The 20617-nt window shown below is 44.1% G+C and overlaps 1 long non-coding RNA gene across 1 annotated transcript in view; it reads left to right on the top strand.

Annotated features, from left to right (window-relative positions):
- LOC121435045 overlaps window positions 1-20617 on the top strand; it is an 86812-nt gene that overhangs the window by 38496 nt on the left and 27699 nt on the right. Inside the window, exons 2-3 of the long non-coding RNA XR_005972537.1 lie at window positions 10970-11072; window positions 13700-13774. This is a non-coding gene — a long non-coding RNA (uncharacterized LOC121435045). The remainder of the gene's footprint in view (window positions 1-10969; window positions 11073-13699; window positions 13775-20617) is intronic.

The following is a 20617-nucleotide window of genomic DNA, read 5'->3' as shown; positions in this document are numbered from 1 at the left end:
TGTGTTGTTTTTCAGATTGTTGGGAGAATTCCTGCATTGGCGTCTGCCCATCTCTTCCTCCCAATACTCCCCTTTGGATCTTCTTTTATAGGATCAGGTCTTCTTGCCCACTGATGTACCTTCCCAGTGATGATGTCACTCCCCAGAGATGTTTCTCCACAATGATGTTTCACTCGGTGCCCAGAACGAAACTCCACGCTGCTTGGTTAGCTCGCGAACAAAGGGCCCACCCTGCTCGCTGCGGGCAGGCTATGGGAACAAAGGAGCTACCGGCCACCCCTTTGTCCTCCTGGTTCGGGTTCTGTCCCAGCACCCTAGCAGGCTGGGCAGGGAGGCGCTATGCCCCAAAGGAGGGAGGGAGACAGGGGGTGTGGGGATCTGGATGTAAGCTGAATGGGATAGGAAGAGAGAGGCGGTTTGGGCAGTATAGCCCCTGTAGGATGGCCAGGAAGTGTGGGCGGGCTGAGGTATGATCCCAGCTGCCGCAGCACTCACTCACCACAATGATGTTTCACTCGGTGCCCAGATCGAAACTCTGCGCTGCTTGGTTAGCTCGCGAACCCAGAGTAAAATTTCTTGTAGTCTTTTCTGTCCTTCCATCTTGATGTGTAGTTCAGTCACTGAACTTAAATCACTGTGCTTTTCTGACTGTAAGCGGAGACTGTTTGTTTCACAGCCACTCAGAACCAAATAGTCACACAGAACCTATATTAATTATAAAACTGTTCAGCCAATGACTCTGACATATTTCTAGATAGCTCTTACATTTTGATATAACCAATTTCTATTAATCTGTAAATTACCACAAGGCTGTGGTTTACTGGAAAGATTCCTGGTCCTTTTCCTTTGGCAGCTATATGGTGTCTCTTTGACTCTGCCTTCTCTTTCTATCTCTGTTCCGATTTCCTGCCTGGCTTTACTCTGCTAAGCCATTGACCTAAACAGCTTTATTCATCAACCAATAAAAGCCACACATAAACAGAATAACATCCCACATCATCTACCTTTTTCTGTCTAAATAAAAAAGAAAGTTTTAATATTGTAAAACTGCATATACAAAACAGTTATCAAGCAAGAATTATAGTTATAATATTTAGTCCTTTTACATTTGTCAAATTAGGTAAAATACTCTATCATCTATCCTATCCTTGTGAATCTGAAGTTTTATATCTAATTTATCTTTTATGATAACTAAGGAAAACTGTTACTATAACTATATGTCTTCAGCTCTTTAAAAACCTCAGAAGGATATAATATTACCTAAGTAAACAGGACGTGCATTATAAACAACTTCCAAAGTTCTAGATTTGACAGAGAAATCTTGCTGCCTGGACAGTCGCCCAAAGTTCTTCTGTACTATTGGGATATCCATCTTCAGCTTACAGACCCATAATATCTTTGTTGTCCTACAAAATGTCTGGCAGACTCTTTCATGAATGAGGAGCCCTGAAGGACTGTCTCACTTTCTTTAGGTAAGTTCACCAGTTATTTTTTGTGTGCCCTGCAAGTCTAGTTCATACAGCATACTATCAAGTAGTCTAGGCAAGAGCAGTTTCTTGCCCAAATGGCTAGCCTTGCCACATTGAAGGCAAATTCCATAATGATTTTCTTCAATACCCCTCAATCTCTGTGAAGTAGATTGGTGCTGCCAGAAGCAGACCTGTCTTGCTGTTGAGAAAATTCTAAGTTCTTAAAACCCTTAAAATGCCGTATTCTATAGGTCTTTGAAAGGGTTGAAGAATACATATCCATTTGAAATAATATCTCTGTACATGTAGAAAACCTAACTAACATGACTACAAATTTGACTGTTATAAATGTCTATTAATCTGTAATTTTTAATTATAAATGAGCTGTATAAATATAACATCTTAAACAAGAATAGATATATACATACAATAAAATTGATCTTAAATTTGTATCAATAAACCAAAGTTTATACCAATGTAAAGCATTATGTCTATGTCATATCCCCCTTATTTTTCTTCTTAGAAATTGACTATGACCGTTAAACACTTATAATCGTTTCCCCTTAAATGAAAACAAACATAACCAATCATTTTGGGAATTTGGGCATAGTTCTAGAGACTACTTCCTGCTGATTATTGGGTGAAGTATTCTTAGAATTCCTATAGAACTTTTGGGCATCCTTCCTTCTGATTGTTGAATGATGTATTCTTAGGGTTCATGGAGACCTTTCAGGACGGTCTGTTCCATCAAACCACATTAGCCTAGAAGGAATCCATAGGTTCTCATCTTCTGTGGAAACAAAATCAGAAACTCTTTTACAAAGTAACATATCCCTAGACTCAAATTTTGAAGTCAAGATACCTTTATGTTGGTTTAACTTAGCAGCCCCCAGAATCAAGTCTCTCTCTTCAGTCAAAAAATTCAAAGAAAATACAACAATATCATAATCCAGATTCTCTGTAAATATTCCATCTTTACATGACTTATTTTTCTTTAGCCCTTTAATCTATAACTGTATTTACTCTTTCATATCACTTTTACTGTTTCTTTGAAAACTTTATTTTTTAAAACTATTTTATTTATTTATTCATTTTTAAAAGAAATCAATCTTTTTTCATTGTACATTCCGATCAAAGTACCCACTCACTCCCCTCCTCCCATTACCTCCATACACCCTCCCACCCCACCCCCATACACTCCTCAGAGAGGGTAAGGCACATTGCTTTAGGGAAGGTCCAAGGCCCTCCCTATTATATCTAGGTTGAGCAAGTTATCATCCAAAGAGAATAGGTTCCCAGAAAGCCAATACATGCAGTAGGGATAAATCCTGGTGCCACTGCCAGTGGCCCCTCAGTCTGCCGCAGCTATGCAACTGTCAGCCACATTGAGAGGGACTAGTTTGATCCTATGCTTGTTCCTTCCCAGTCCAGCTGGAGTTTATGAGCTCTCATTAGCTCAGGTAGACTGTTTCAGTGGGTACCCATCATATTCTTGACCTCTTTGCTCATATTCTCATTCCTCTTTTTCTTCTCTCTCCAAAGCCTACATACATTTTTAAAAACATGCTGTGACCCCTTTAGAGGTCTTTTATGTCTGAATCTATTCAAGTGTGTATCTGAAATCCTTTTCTGACCAGGAGTGCCTTTTGTTTAATGCAAAGAAGGCATGGCTATAACTAGCTCTGCAGTTCTGACTGTTTGCTCCACCTATTCCAACATGGTGGAGGCATGTTCACTGCCTCTGTGAGCCATACTCATCACCCCAGCTAGAGGGCCCAACAGATCTATGTCGCCATTAAGCAATTTGTAACACATTGCTCACAGACCCCATTTAGGTACAGGACCTCCTGAAATAACAAGAGTTCATTCTGCCAGCACAAACCAGGAAGCTGGATCTTAAAGAATCTGTGCAACTTTTTGCTGCTAAAACTTCTCTTAATGGTGCCATGCCCAGCAATCAGAGTCTATCTGAAAAAAAAAAATGTGGCTACCAAGAAACTGTGCTTACCTCTGTTCTTTTGTGTTTAGAGTTCCTTACCAAGCTTTCTTAGTTTTCATGTTGATATAGTTGCCCCACATTGGTTTCCCAATTTGTAACAAGAGATTGCTCATTTGTTTCCTGGCTACCCAGACCTGAATAATCACACAGAAACTATATTAATTGCAACACTGTTTGGGCAATAACTCAGGCATATTTCTAGCTGCCTCTTATATCTTGAAGAATGGACAAAGAAAATGTGGTACAGGGGCTGGGCGGCGGAAGGCGGCCGGAACACTGGGCGGCAGAAGGCGGCGGAGGACGCCCAGCGCAGCCGGCGGGGACCAACTGGGACAGGCTGGAACCGGCTGGGACCTGAGCGGCAGCAGAGGACACAGGCTGCTGGTGGCGGGAACCATCCCAGCAGCAGAAGCAGGCTGCAGGGACCGCGCGAAACACAGAGAACAGATCGCCCCACTACAATTAAACCAAAGAGGTAGGCATTCGGTTGGGGAGGTCCCTGGCAAAGGAGGAGCCGGGTCCTATTCTTGAAGACCCTTCTGAGGGGTGAGAGGGATCTTGGCCCCCCGGCAGGAACCAGGAAACAGAGCAAGGGAATTTTGTAAGAGGAGCCCCTGGCCAGCAGGGAAACCTGAACCAGTTTTAACAGACCCCTAAGATAGCATCGATAGGAGGAGATGGGCAGGCGTCAAGGAAAGAGTTCACCCAATAATCTGAAAAACAACATGAAAACACCAGAACCCAATGATCTTACAACAGAAGGTCTCCAACACCCTAACACAGAAGAAGTGGAAAAAATTGACTTTTTGAAAGCAGTAGAGTCCCTTAAACAACATGTGAAAAATGCCCTTATAGAAATGGATGAGAAGTATAACCAAAAATTTGAAGAAATGAGTAAATACGTACATAATACCCTGGGAAACCAAGAAAGAACAATCAAACAGGTAATGGAAACAGTTCAAGAATTGAAAACTGAAATGGAAGCAAGGAAGAAAACACAAACTGAGGACCAGCTGGATATGGAAAATCTAGGTCAACGAGCACAGCCTACAGAAACAAGCATAATCAATAGAATACAAGAAATAGAAGAAAGAATCTCAGATGCTGAGGACACCATAGAGAAAATAAACGCTCTGATCAAAGAAAACTGCAAAGCCAACAAATTCTCATCACAAAACATTCAGGAATTATGGGACACAATAAAAAGACCAAATATGAGAATAATAGGAATAGAAGAAGGAGAAGAGTCACAGCTCAAAGGCCCAGAAAATATTTTGAACAAAATTATGGAAGAAAACTTTCCCAACTTAAAGAAAGATATTTCTTTGAATATTCAAGAAGCATACAGAACACCAAACAGACTGGATCAAAGGAAAACATCCCCTCGCCATATAATAATCAAAACACAAAATATACCGGTTAAAGAAAGAATATTAAGAGCTGCAAAGGAAAAAGGGCAAGTAACTTATAAAGGTAAACCGATCAGACTTACACCTGATTTCTCTATGGAAACAATGAAAGCCAGAAGGTCCTGGATAGAAGTACTGTAGAAGCTAAGAGACCATGGATGCAAGCCCAGACTACTATACCCAGCCAAGCTTTCATTCACTATAAATGGAGAAACCAAGACATTCCAGGATAAGAACAAATTTAAACAATACGTAGCCACGAATCCAGCCCTACAGAAAGTAATAGAAGGAAAATCGCAACCCAAGGAATCCAACATTGCCAACACTGCCTACAATAACTCAGGCATCTAGCGACCCTTCACTAGCACAACTCAAAGAAGGGAGACACAAAATCTCTACTACCAAAAGCAATAAGAATAACCAGAGTAAACAACCACTGGTCATTAATATCACTTAATATTAATGGGCTCAATTCACCTATAAAAAGGCACAGGCTAAAAGATTGGATACGAAAACAGGATCCAACATTCTGCTGTTTGCAAGAAACACATCTCAACCACAAAGACAGGCACCTACTCAGAGTAAAGTGTTGGGAAAAGGTCTTTCAAGCAAATGGTCCTAAGAAAAAAGCAGGTGTGGCCATATTAATTTCTAACAAAACTGACTTCAAACTAAAATCAATCAGAAGAGATCGAGATGGACACTTTATACTCATAACAGGAACAATTTGTCAGGATGATGTCTCAATCCTGAATATTTACGCCCCTAAGATAAAAGCACCCATGTATGTAAAAGAAATATTACTAAAACTCAAGGCAGATATCAAACCACACACACTAGTAGTAGGAGACTTCAATACACCTCTCTCAGCAATGGACAGGTCAATCAGACAGAAACCTAATAGAGAAGTAAGAGAACTACTGGAGGTAATGAAGCAAATGGACTTAACAGACATCTATAGAACATTCCACCCAAATAGGAAAGAATATACCTTCTTCTCTGCAGCCCATGGAACCTTCTCGAAAATTGACCACATACTCGGAAACAAAGGAAACCTCCACAGATACAAAAAAATATCAGTGTCCACCTGCGTCTTATCAGATCACCACGGATTAAAGTTAGAATTCAACAACAATCCTACCTCCAGAAAGCCGACAAACTCATAGAAACTGAACAGTCAACTACTGAACCACTCCTGGGTTAAGGAAGAAATCAAGAAAGAAATTAAAGTCTTCCTGGAATTCAATGAAAATAGAGAAACAACATACTCGAACTTATGGGACACTATGAAAGCAGTGCTAAGAGGAAAGTTCATAGCACTAAGTGCCCACTTAAAGAAAACAGAGAAAGCATACATCGGAGACTTAACAGCACACCTGAAAGCTTTTGAAAAAAAAGAAGCAGACACGCCCAGGAGGAGCAGAAGACTGGAAATAATCAAACTGAGGGCTGAAATCAACAAAATAGAAATGCAGAAAACAGTCCAAAGAATCAATGAAACAAAAAGTTGGTTCTTGGAGAAAATCAACAAGATCGACAAACCCCTATTCAAACTAATTAAACGACAGAGAGAGAACACGCAAATAAATAAGATCAGAAATGAAAAGGGGGACATAACCACAGATACAGAGGAAATTCAGAGACTCATTAGATCTTACTACAAAAGCCTGTATGCCGCAAAACTAGAAAATGCAAAAGAAATGGACATGTTTTTAGATAAGTGCCACATACCAAAGCTAAACCAAAACCAGGTGAACGATCTAAATAGACCTGTTAGTCGCGAAGAACTAGAAACCGTTATCAAAAATCTCCCTTCGAAAAAAAGCCCAGGACCAGATGGTTTCAATGCAGAATTCTACCAGAACTTCCAAGAAGACCTAATACCTATACTCCTTAATGTATTTCACAATATAGAAACAGAAGAGTCATTGCCAAATTCCTTTTATGAAGCTACAGTTACCCTGATACCAAAACCACACAAAGACCCAACCAAGAAAGAAAATTACAGGCCTATCTCACTCATGAATATCAACGCAAAAATTCTCAATAAAATACTGGCAAACCGAATCCAAGAACACATTAGAAAAATTATCCATTATGATCAAGTAGGCTTCATCCCAGAGATGCAGGGCTGGTTCAACATACGCAAATCTATCAATGTAATCCAGCATATAAATCAACTGAAAGAAAAAAACCATATGATCATTTCATTAGATGCTGAAAAAGCATTTGACAAAATTCAACACCCCTTTATGATAAAAGTCTTGGAGCGATTAGGGATACAAGGGTCATACCTAAATATAATAAAAGCTATTTACAGCAAGCCGTCAGCTAACATTAAATTAAATGGAGAAAAACTCAAAGCCATCCCACTAAAATCAGGAACACGACAAGGATGTCCACTCTCTCCATACCTCTTCAATATAGTGCTTGAAGTTCTAGCAATAGCAATAAGACAACATAAAGGGATCAAGGGGATTCATATCAGAAAAGAAGATGTTAAGCTCTCGTTATTTGCAGATGATATGATAGTATACATAAGCGACCCCAAAAACTCTACCAAAGAACTCTTACAGCTGATAAACACCTTTAGTAATGTGGCAGGATACAAGATCAACTCCAAAAAATCAGTGGCCTTCCTATACACTAAGGATAAAGAAACAGAGAGGGAAATTAGAGAAGCATCACCTTTCACGATAGCCACAAATAGCATAAAATATCTTGGGGTAACTCTGACCAAGGATGTGAAAGATCTATTTGACAAGAACTTTAAGTCTTTGAAGAAAGAAATTGAAGAGGACACCAGAAAATGGAAAGATCTTCCTTGCTCCTGGATTGGGAGGATCAACATAGTAAAAATGGCAATTCTACCAAAAGCAATCTATAGATTCAATGCAATCCCCATCAAAATCCCATCAAAATTCTTCACAGATCTGGAGAAGACACTAATCAACTTTATATGGAAAAACAAAAAACCCAGGATAGCCAAAACAATCTTATACAACAAAGGAGCGTCTGGAGGCATTACCATCCCTGACTTCAAACTCTACTACAGAGCTACAGTATTGAAAACATCTTGGTATTGGCATAAAAACAGAGAAGTCGACCAATGGAATCAAATAGAAGACCCTGACATTAACCCACAAACCTATGAACACCTGATTTTCGATAAAGGAGCTAAAAGTATACAATGGAAAAAAGAGAGCATCTTCAACAAATTGTGCTGGCAAAACTGGATGTCAACCTGTAGAAGAATGAAAATAGATCCATATCTATCACCATGCACAAAACTCAAGTCCAAATGGATTAAAGACCTCAATATCAGTCTGAACACACTGAACCTGATAGAAGAGAAAGTGGGAAGTACTCTACAACACATGGGCACAGGAGACCACTTCTTACATAGAACCCCAGCAGCACAGACATTAAGGACCTCATTGAATAAATGGGACCTCCTGAGACTGAGAAGCTTCTGTAAAGCAAAGGACACTGTCGCTAAGACACAAAGGCAACCCACTAACTGGGAGAAGATCTTCACCAACCACGCAACTGACAAAGGTCTGATCTCCAAAATATATAAAGAACTCAAGAAACTAGACCGTAAAAGGCTAACCAACCCAATTATAAAATGGGGCATTGAGCTGAACAGAGAATTCTCAACAGAAGAAGTTCAAATGGCCAAAAGACACTTAAGGTCATGCTCAACTTCCTTAGCGATCAGGGAAATGCAAATCAAGACAACTTTAAGATACCATCTTACACCTGTCAGAATGGCGAAAATCAAAAACACCAATGATAGCCTTTGTTGGAGAGGTTGTGGAGAAAGGGGTACACTCATCCATTGCTGGTGGGAATGCAAACTTGTGCAACCACTATGGAAAGCAGTATGACGGTTTCTCAGGAAATTCGGGATCAACTTACCCCTGGACCCCGCAATACCACTCTTGGGAATATACCCAAGAGAGGCCTTATCATACAACAAAAGTGTATGCTCTACTATGTTCATAGCAGCATTGTTTGTGATAGCCAGAACCTGGAAACAACCTAGATGCCCTTCAATGGAAGAATGGATGAAGAAAGTATGGAATATATACATATTAGAGTATTACTCAGCAGCAAGAAACAAGGACTTCTTGAATTTTGCATACAAATGGATGGAAATAGAAAACACTATTCTGAGTGAGGTAAGCCAGACACAAAAAGAGGAACATGGGATGTACTCACTCATATTTGGTTTCTAGCCATAAACCAAGGACATTGAGCCTATAATTAGTGATCCTAGAGAAGCTAAATAAGGAGAACCCAAAGAAAAACATATAGGCATCCTCCTGAATATTAACCTTCAGCAAGCGATGAAAGGAGACAGAGACAGAGACCCACATTGGAGCACAGGACTGAATTCTCAAGGTCCAAATCAGGAGCAGAAGGAGAGAGAGCACGAGCAAGGAACTCAGGTCCGTGAGGGGTGCACCCACACACTGAGACAATGGGGATGTTCTACTGGGAACTCACCAAGACCCGCTGGCCTGGGTCTGGAAAAGCCTGGGATAAAACCGGACTCTCTGAACATAGCGGACAATGAGGACTACTGAGAACTCAAGAACAATGGCAATGGGTTTCTGATCCTACTGCACGTACTGGCTTTGTGGGAGCCTAGGCAGTTTGGATGCTCAACTTACTAGACCTGGATGGAGGTGGGGGGTTCCTTGGACTTCCCACAGGACAGGGAACCCTGATTGCTTTTCGGGCTGGGGGGGGGACTTAATTGGGGGAGGGGGAGGGAAATGGGAGGTGGTGGCTGGGAAGAGACAGAAATCTTTAATAAACAAATAAATTAAAAAAAATAATAATAATAAAAAAAGAAAAGCCTATTATCATGATACAGAAAAAAAAAAGAAAATGTGGTACATTTAACACAGAGGTAAAAAACAATGACATCTTGAAAGTTGCAGGCAAATGGATGGAACTAGGAAAAAAAACATCTTGAATGAAATCCCCAAGAGCCAGAAAGACAAAATAGTATGGATACCACAGTACTATAATTAAATGAGTGCATGAGATGGAGAGATTCAGTGGAAAGTTGGGTGTCTTAGCTTCTGTGGACCATGGGTGGCACCCACACCCACATGAAAGCAGAGGAGAATTTGTCTGAGTTTTGTTCTCTCCTTCACCATGTGAATCCCAGGGAAGGAACTCAGGCCTGTAGGCTGTCAGCCGATATCTATAGTCTCTGAGACATCTCTCTGGTGGATCACGTTATCCATGGACTTGAATGAGCTATATATCTATATTGGTGTTCTGAATACATATGTCCTTCATTCATCTAGAGTGGATTCACTCCCCCTGGTTTGACAGCACCATTTGTGGACCCACAAGATTACTTCCTCCACACATTAACTGTGACTCAGTGTCAGTCTCAGATGTCAGATCCGTTTCTGGGGAGCTGCACAAGAATAAAGCAGTCATCTGGAAGAAACCCTTCCTCAGTATGCAGTGAGATCTGCTGTGATCATCCACAGCAGCGTCATGCATCCCTCTCCCTTCTTAGCCTTGCACATTTGTGCTCTCAGGCAGAGGCAAGTGGCTTTTGCTGCAGGCTCCATCCACTCTGGCTAATTTGAAGCTTCCTTCCAACACTTAGTTGGAGCATCAAGAGAGACTCCTTAACCATACCACTGCCACCAGGAAGGTCTTCTCAATTCTGCATTTCATCAGATGTCCCTAATCTGCACTGTCATTCCAGGACAAGATGTGAGAGATCTGCTCCAGCCATGACAACAAGTGTTGCTGGAGCTCCAGCCACGACAACAAGTGATGCTGGAGCTCCAGCCACGACAACAAGTGATGCTGGAGCTCCAGCCATGACAACAAGTGATGCTGGAGCAGGGTCTTGAACCTGTGAAAGCCTTGCATGAATGTCTGGCATCCTAAGACAATTCGCATTCCTACATCTTGAATTTGTCCCTCTGGTCTCCTTAAACTTCTCTTATTGCTTGAGGGTAATTCAATCTAACTAATATGATGGATATAAGTCAATTGTAGGGGCTGGAAAGATGGTGCCATAATTTTCAGTATTTCTTTCTGTCCCAAAGGAACAACAGTGCAGATAAAAAGCCTCCAAGTTCTGGTGGAATCTGATGCTCTCTTCTGGCCTCTTGTGGAATTGAATGCATGTGATATACAGCCCTTCAGCAGGTAAAACATACATACATATATATCTACTAAATAATCTTAAAAATTAAACCAAAGCATAGTTAATGCACAGCACCAAAACAGAAAAACATGGCCAACATATCTTAGAAGTCATTCTGTCTGCTGTGTGGTTATCCCTGATGCTGTATTTCAAGGAAACCAGAGACAGATACTTCCAGTTATTGTAATTTCTTTTTAAAAATATTTTATTAATTCTCTGTTGGTTTCACATTATGCATCTCAATCCCACTCTTCCCCCTACTCATTCCCTGACATCTGTGCTCTGCTCTTGCTACCTCCCCACCAAACAGAACAAAGTTTGAAAGAAAAACCCAAAACTCAAAATCAAAAACAAACACACAAAATCTTGGTGAGGACTCTGCAGTGTGGCCCAGTGAGTCACACAGTATACCCTTTAGTTCATACATCTTTTCCTGTAAGTTTTCCAGACCTTTGGCTTCTACTACACTATGGATAATATATCCTCACTGGGACTCCTCTTGGATATCCTATTGAAGCTTGTGTCATGGAGATCCTGCAGATTTGGGTCTGCAGATCCAGGCCCTCATTGCTCCAGCAGTTCCTAGATAAAGAGGATGTTAGGGTGGGATAAGTCATAGCCTGGTTCTGGGCCTGTATTGTAGCTGAGTTAGTGAACCTGCCAGGGTTCCCTCATCTTCACCACCCAGGCAAACTTTCCAGCACTGCCTCAGTTAGGTCTCCCAATAGAGCAAACAGAATGCAGAGAGGCCAGGTATCCTGCTCTCACGCCCTCCCATCGAGCTCTCACACACTCAGACCACAAAGGGCCAGCTCTACTGTTGAGCCCAGGTGAGGTCCCAGGCCCACTCTCCCAGTTGCTGCAGTTGGTGAGAGGCAGACCCAGGTTTTTGTTCTCATGCCCCAGAGGCCATCTCTCCCACCACTGCAGGTGACATGTACTCAGGTGAGGCAGACGTCTTTCCCTCATCTTTGCCAACACAAGGGAGAAGAAGGGGGTAAACTCAGCTCTTCTGCTCTCACAGGCTCAGGGCCAGCTCCCCTGCACTGCTGCTAACAGGGTCAGCTCTACTGTGCTGCTCAGTCCAGGTGCAGGACCCAGCATCCCCATTATTATAGTTGGGGAGAGGCAGGTCCAGTTCGCCCTAGTGCTGCAGCCTGTGAAGGGTGGGCTTAATCTGTGCATCCATATCCTGTCTTCAGTGCTAACAGGAGCTGCTGACATCAACATGGACAGAGGCACTGGCAGGGCAGTGGATGCAGACATGGCCTTTGGCAGCAGCCCAGACCCAGAGGACACTTATGGCTGCTGGTGACAGCATAGGACACTCAGATCTGTGTGACCCCAGCAGAAGTGTAGCCCTCAGAGACTCACATGGCGGTGGCTGAGATCTCTACTTCTGTGTGTCTCTTGATTGGAAACATAAGCCATGGATATCAGCACAGACTCTGGCTGCATTTGTAACATGGACCCAGATATGGTCCTAAGCTACATCCTGGGCAGGGATGTCACCATGGCCATGGTTGTCAATGCAGGTCACTCAGATCAGCATGGACCCAGCAGCAGACCCCAGGTGGGCCTAGGTGATGGTCCACATTCCAGGCTTCTGCACTGTCTTTGATGGCAGCACGAGCCTGGGACATAAATGCTCAGACCCTGGCTTCAGGAGAGCCATGGAGTGAGACTTGGTTCTCAGCAACAGTCCTGGCCCAGATGCCTTTATGGTCCTGGGTGGCAGCACAGCACTCCAAGACACGCATGCCCCCTGTGGGAGTATGTTCTTGTGACAGTAGCATAGTGGCCTAGACTGAAGGTAGTTACAGAGCCCTCAGTGGTAACTGAAGTCACAGATATCAGCATTGCTGCCCACAGCTGTATCAGAGCCATGGCCTTTGGCAGCAGCCCAGGCAGGGACAGCACCATGGCTCAGGTAGCAAGTAGGACACAAAGTTTTTGCACACGACCTTGGTAGATGTTTGTGTATCCTGAGAGGCATTAAAACAATACTGTGGTGTTTCTCATCAATTTGTTCCACATGTTCATTTCATGAAACAGAATACTATAGTTTAGTGATAGCTAAATATATGACAATAAGGATGCAGTGTGTGTGTATATATATATGTATATGTGTGTGTATATATATATATATATATCCATCATGAAATGGGTATACACGAAGTTGGCAACACCATCTACATACAAACACAGTCCACCTGTTTAGCCCTGGCTTTCTGGGAACTAACTATATAGCCTAAGCTGGGCACCCAAGAGTTCTGGGGTCACAGGACATTCTGGGGCTACAGGAATGAAACACTACACATAACCAAAGAAATTGTTCTTTAGAATAAAAAAAATTGGAAATCTGTCTGTCTGGAATAACTGGACATCAACGCAATCTTCCATGACAGGAGAATCTCCCACCACATAGGGAGAGCTGAGGACTCAGTCAGTTTGCCAAGGCCAATGACATTAAACTGTCAGAAAAAAGTCCTGCTCACCAACATCTCTACCCTTGATGTTATTATTCCCCTCATGGGGGCCACTAGATGTTGAGCGTCAAGGTTCTCGGTAATTCTTGTCTCAGAATTTCTGTATCTCAAGCTCATTTTTGATTCTTTCTTTTCTGCAGGAGTACTGAGTCAACAGACCCATGGATCTGATTGGGGCGAGATCACCTGGAAGGGAGTTGGCATTTGCCTCACTGGTGAGTTCACAGCTGGAAAGGAGTGTCTTCTGAGGAGGAGGCCGTGATCCTAGGGTGGAGCATGTCATGTGGTCATGTGTGGCTTCTTTGGCCTCCTCAGTTTTCCCTCAAGAGCAGCTGTCAGAAAAGGAAAGGCAAGCAGACCCAGAGCAGCCTGGCTGGACCACAGGCTAGACAAAATCAGGGCCTAGAGCAGTACTGACCAAAGAAATTGCTCTGAAGAGCGAAGAGTGGGAAATAACTTTTTTATTAATAAAAATATATTTATTTTACTCAATAGTTCTTTTAAGGAAACACAATGTAAACACTAAATAACCTAACAAAATACCAAAACAACAGGAACAAAAGGAAGATAAAATGAATTCAAAACATTAAACCATAGCAAAGAAAACAAGAAAACCCAGAACAAACAAAACCCACCAAAAAAACCAAACATAAAAATTAAGCTTAGCAGCTTGCTTAATTAAACTATTAGCTTAGTCTTGCTTCAGATTTTGTAGTGCAGTCCTACAGCCTGGGGCTGGCCTTGGAAACATGGTAGGAAGGCAGGTACCAATTGTGCAAGGCCTTTTCAAAGATAGTATAGCCATGCCTTCTTAGGCCTTGCAGGGTGTCCTCTGAGGAGGAGGCCTTGATGCTAGGGTGGAGAATGCCATGGGTACAAACTGTCTTCTTTGGCCTCCTCCTTTCTCTCAAGAGCAGCTGTGTGAGAAGGAAAGACAGTCAGTCCCAGAAGCAGCCTGGCAGACCACAGGCTAGACAAAATCAGGGCCTATTCACAGAGAGGAACCAAAGTCACTTAGCCTCCCACCCCCCTATAAATGCCATTGCATGGGCTGGGAAGCAAAGGTGGCTCACTTGCCTGTGAGACTTAGTGCTCCTGCTGCTGCAGCTCTGTCTGCAGGAAGCTATCGTCCTGGGTTGTGACCTGTTCCAGCTCTGACTGGAGATTTTCTGAGCTGGAAGAGGAAGGCAGTTAGGGATCAGGCCTGGCGGGCACCTGCTAAGACAGCTACTGAGCCTGAAGCAGCTCTATTCAGCGGGACTTTTGAATGAAGCAGGACAATCCATCATTACTTTACAGCTGAGCTGAGGTTGTTCCCTGCATTCCCCAGGGGAGAAGGGTCAGAGTGCACCTGGGCCTGGAATTTTTTCCTTAGTTTTAAAATCTGCTAGAAGATGAGCCGAGAACTTCACTGTGCTAGACAAGAAAACACAGCACATTTCTCGTGTTGCCTAGATACATTATTTTAGATAAATATTAGTGTAGCAATGCCTGAGTAACAGCTCAGGACAGATCTGCATGGCCTTGATTAGATACCGGGTGAATGGTATCAACCTGGGAAACGGAATGTGGACCCTCCAGGGGAGCCTACACAACACTACAGTTTAAGCTCTGATTATTCCCACAGCGCAGAAACCTTCCTACACTCAGCTCCTCAACTCCTAAATCTTCTCTTATAACCCCAGAAATCTTTTCACAGGAAACCAATGCATACTGCAGAGAGCCTGTAACCAGCAGGAGTGTGCTGCGTGCAGATCTGCCCAAAGGCAGGAGCTTCTCTCTAAAGGTGATGTTCTGGAAGGAAAATAGAGTAGCAGGGGCACACAATGTCCTCCACTACTAACCCCCTCCTTCTAGGTTTAGGACTACCATAGGGAGATTTTGGGGGAGACACAGGGGACAAGGTACTGAGAAGATACCAGAGAGCTCAGAAGGGAATAAGGGCACACAATTCTCAGAAACACTAAGGATCAAATATGGTGTTTCCTAGAGAAGTTCTTGATTGGGCTAGCACAATACCCTGAGGTGATCTTTCCCTGACTGCGGCTGAGAGACATCCAGCTTGCAAGAGTCCCCAAAAAGACAGAATCCAGGTACGGGTGAGCGACCTGGTTCTAAGTGCTCCTCCCGCTGGGCACCTACCTCATCTCGGGGACACTGAGATGATGCTGCAGCTTTTCTGCCAGGTCCCTGTGCTGGGTGACCAGCTCCTTTTGTTTCAGGACATTCTTCAGTCCTTCATCCAGGCTTTCTTGCTCCTGTTCATTAGAAGATTGTGTTCTCACTGGAGGGTTGCCCACTCCCATGTACACAATACACTCATGAATATGCATGAATGTGAATGTATACATACAAACACAGTGCAATACAATAACATGTGTAGTTGCCCAGTTAACGCTAATATAAAGAGCAATCCCTAGGGATATTGTTGAGGAAGTTAACTTTTGTCTGAAGAAGGAAGAACACAGTGCGATTTCTTTGAGTAACAAATGGCTGATTAAGTCAGCGTCAAGTGATTTCATGTATTATCTCATGCTGAAAAATATTCCACAGAAGGGCTCAAGCACACTGTACTTTTTCACTCTTTGAATGATGGACATCTGGGTAGTTTCTACTTCGAGGCTCCTCTAAGGATTGCTGCTAAGACCCTGATGTCACCTCGCTTCTCTGGACACCTACTTCGTGTTCTGGGTCGCCTGGGGATGGCAGTTCGACTTTCTGAAGACTTGTGTGTGGCTTCTCACTGCACTACACAATTTTATAGCACCAGCAATGTCTGAGGGTCCTCGTTTCTCCAGTCCTCCATGCGGCTGGTTCTAACTCAGAGTGAACAACTCTGAATCAGAGCAGTTACCGAGTGCTGCAGACACAGCACATGGTGAGTGCTTTAGACCATCCGGAGCCTAAGGGGTGCCCTGAGACAGCCCCATTCTGACGTCACAGCATGGCTGTGGACTCTGCTGGGCTGAGATGTGCTGGAAGCACACTGCACGTCAGAATCTCCCACAGAATAAAATCCAGGCCAAGCTCCAAGAACAAGGTTAACCGAGCCAAGGTTGGACAAAGGTGGAAAAAATGGTAACAGAAAATATGTATAACAACAAAAAGGGACAGAGAAGACATAGTGAGCCACCTGACCATTAAGGGTGCAGTCGCCACTCACCCAGAGCAGAGAAGGGACACAAACCCTCATCCAGCCAATCCTGCCTCTCAGACACCTTGATTTGCCACAGTGGCCTCCTCCTAAACTTCATGTACCACACATTTCTATGGTTTGCTCCAAGGATTTCCTTGCAGATAAATATTTTTGCCTCTGCTAATACCTAACAACCACTGAGTCACAGCAGTTTTCTGTTGGGTTGTTCTAGACAGCTAGGTGGACATGAAACCTGGACAGAAAATTTGCGGTGCAGTGAATGCCTGGGCTCAAGAGAATAAGGGAGTGAACAGCAGAGGACAGCACTGGATTTCACTATGCAGCCTGCAGACAGACTCCCCATGGCACCCATTTACACAAGCCTACATAGATACACACAGACCACAGGAATCAGAAGTGAGCAGAAAAAATGAAGAGGACATCACGGTGAATGAACAGCTGAATTTAGAGTATGCTCATCGGGTGTTTCAACTGAGAGCCACAACACTGCTGTCCATTCCTTGGGGACTACAAATGCCTAGGGGAGCACACAGCTTCATCAGCCTGTGTTGAAGTGATTGGAGAAAATGTTATTTTGAATCCTCAAATCACCCCAACCCTAAGCCTGCCAAAGTCATCCCACGTCAATGGTCATTCGGTCAGCACCAGACTGGAAGACCAGGATGGGAGAAATGTCAAGCACCACCCACAGAAAACAGGACTGAAAGCGCTACTCGGACTTCTGTTGTTGTTAACCAAGAGCTTGAGAAAAGGAAGAGAACACATTGGGGTGCAGGAAGAAAGGAGAAGACCACACAAAGCTCAAAAAGTTGACAATGAGAACCACTCACTTGGCTCGAGTCCTTGCAAGCTGCTTCCTGCCTGTGATTTCACATAACCCTTGAACAGCAAAAGAGCCAAGTGTGCTGACCTCATCGAGGAAAGCTCTGTGCTGTTCCCTAAGTAGTTCCCTGCACAGCAGCCCTCCAAACATAACGGCATGGAGGTGTGATATGTGACTGACGCATCTCTCTGAGTGTTCTGTGGCTTCTAACAAAACAGGAGGTTTTGCTGGCCAAACATCTGGTTTCTTGTAAGAGGATAGCTCTACAGAGAACCTTGTGAATGAAGACAGAAAGCACAACTGGATGGCATGTAGGTGGAGTCTGGATGGGTAGATGGATGGTTACATGGGTGTCTGTACGTTTATGTTTGGACAGGTGGGCAGCCTGCCCCCACTGCCACAGCCTACCTGCTGCTGCTCAGCACAGGGGCCACAGATCTTCTCAAGCACCTCCTTCAAGAGCCTCTTCACCTCCTCACAGGTCTCTTGCAGTTCACTCTTCTCCTTCCGCAGCAATCTGTTCTTCAGTCTCAACACATGTACTATTTTCTTCAGCTGAGTCCGATCTTGTAGGACCTGGCCATGGCGGTAACTGGACCAACACCAAAAAAAATGGTGAGCTTCAACCAGTCTCCATATGCCATGCCTATGTCCATGTGCCACCCACACTGAAAAGTTGAAAACACAGCCCAAGACTGGAGCTCTCAGGAGCCAAGGCAGCATCACTCAGAGGCAGGCCAGCTCCAGAGAATAACCAAATTCCAGGAAGATTCAAACTACGTCGGAAAACCCTGCTACCAAAAGGTATCCTGTGCCTCTGAGAAGACAACAGAGTGAAGCCCCACCTATACTTAACTGCTCATGGTATAAGAAAGCATCAGCGGGTAGAGGGCTAACACCCTCTGAAGGAGGGAAGAATTCCCAAAGGGAATAAATTCTGTCTGTGGATCCCATGGAAACCAGCTCGGTGAAGTGTCTTCCAGAGCTCCTTAGCATTTTTTCTAAGGACTCCTGAGTCTGGCAGGACAATGATGGGAGGGCCTCAGTGTATGTTTGCCCTTAGCAAAACTGAGTCTAAGAGACACAAAGCTGATGGCCACAGGCTAGGCTGCTTGCTAAGAGCAGACAGTTTGGAACCAGAGCCTTCACTTTGGGTCAAGACAAGTGAGGACAGAAACAGTCCCTCTCAAGCTAAATCAGGCACTTACCCGACCGATTCGGTCTCCTCCATCAGCTGATTGCACTTGTCCATGGCCTTACTGATCTCCCTGGGCAGTTTCAGCTGGTCAGACACCACCTGCTTATGCTCCATTTTGAGCATCTCAAGCTCAAAATTCAGCCTGTGGTAGAGCATGGACCCAGGAGAAAAGAATACCATGAACACATGAATGAAGCTTGTGTTATAGATTGCCCTAGGCCAGTGGATGTCACAGCCTGGCACTTATACACTGGGACCTTCTGGTGCTTTTTATACTTCCTATCCTGTCCCTAGGCAAGAAGAGGCAGGAGGTCCAAAGGGAAGGAGCCAGGGTTGGCTGCATGAGCACCCTCAATGGGCTTAGATTGGCTCTCTAAGAAGATCCCAGGAATCTGTGCCACATATCTAGACCCAGCAGAAACCTATGACGAGATTTCTCCTGTGTTCAGAACAGGGTGCCTAATTCCTGAATTCTAATTCCTGAGTGCCTCTTGCTACACAGAGGACCAGAGCACACAATCAGTATTTCCAGGGAGGAGTCTGAACTTTAGGATGGCTTTGTAAACTCCACAGGGGATTCTAATGTTCCACCAAAGGGAGCACAGTGCCCAAGAGGTGTGCTGCTCAACGTGGGCTTCCCTGGCCTCAGCAGGCCATCACCTGAAAATTGTGAGAATGTAAAATCCTCAGGCCATGCCATAGACCCCAGACTCCCAGGAGCACCCAGACACACACTCACAGACACACACACACACACACACACACACACACACACTTACACACACACACATACAGCACATGCAATCAGGATGTCCCAGAAATGCAGGGAGATGTCATTTCCGCAGAGCATAAGGAAGAATAAGAAAGACTAGAGAGGAGCAGCGCTGGGCCAGGAGCCTTCAGCTCACAGTCGTCCGCTGGTCAATTACAAAGACTCACTACAAACTCACAGTGCCTAGGATCTCCCACAAACCAACACCTGTCAAGGCCTCTTGAAATGCATGCTGAGAGCTCACACACTACAGTCCCTATCCCCAGACAATGATTTGGGTCATAGGCTCTGCTCTTCATTTGGAGAAAGCAGAACAGCCTGTGTTCCCATCTCACTCCTATCCGGGCTCCAAGTTCTACATCTCAAATGCTCTTAGAAAAATTAGGTACCAAAAACACTCTGGAGTTTCAGCCTGCCCTTTCTTGGGAAACCTGGGATTGCTTGTGTGGTGTCAAGATGGTCAGCAGAGAACTGGGCATGGACTACCTGTTGTTCAAATCCTTGTCGGTGTAATTGGCCAAGAATTCACGCAGCTCATCAGCCTCACATGTCATTTGATGTAACTGATGGGTGAGTTCCTCCAACTTCTTCATCTGCTGCTGCTTCTCAGTGAAGGTGGAGAGTTGGGATGGTGCCTCCCCAGTTGTCCCTGCAGGTAGAGAAAGACAAATAAACTTGTGTTCTTGAATGGCATAGGGCCAGGAGAGTCCATGCTGAGTCCTAAGAAGAAGCCTGAGGATGAGAAAATGCTAGGAACCCAGTGAAACTTCCAAAGAGCAGGGCAGCTATCCTCAAACTGGGGCCCCTGAGCTCCGTATCATCAACCTCTGGATAATCACGTGCATCGCTCCCTGTTGCTGTCCCCTGGCCCTGGAAGGCATAAGCTAGCCCAGCCCAGTAGAATTGGAGGGCAAGGTCAGCTCACATCTGATATGATGCAGGTGAGTCCCGTTGTCCCTAGTGCTTAGCAGCCCTGAGTCCTGATCACATGTCCAGAGCCAAAGCATCTGATGTCTGAAGCTTTGGTGCATGGCCAGGGGAGTTTCCCTCCATCTTATTGGCATCAGATTCCCATGGAAACTGAAAGAATCCATTGAGGATGAAGTGT

This window comes from Microtus oregoni, unplaced genomic scaffold (genome assembly GCF_018167655.1).
Source record: "Microtus oregoni isolate MIOR12 unplaced genomic scaffold, Mior012 000045F_ref0000178, whole genome shotgun sequence".
Classification (NCBI taxonomy): Eukaryota; Metazoa; Chordata; class Mammalia; order Rodentia; family Cricetidae; genus Microtus; species Microtus oregoni.
Note: the sequence above shows the minus strand (reverse complement) of the source record. Positions and strands in the feature narration are given on the sequence as shown.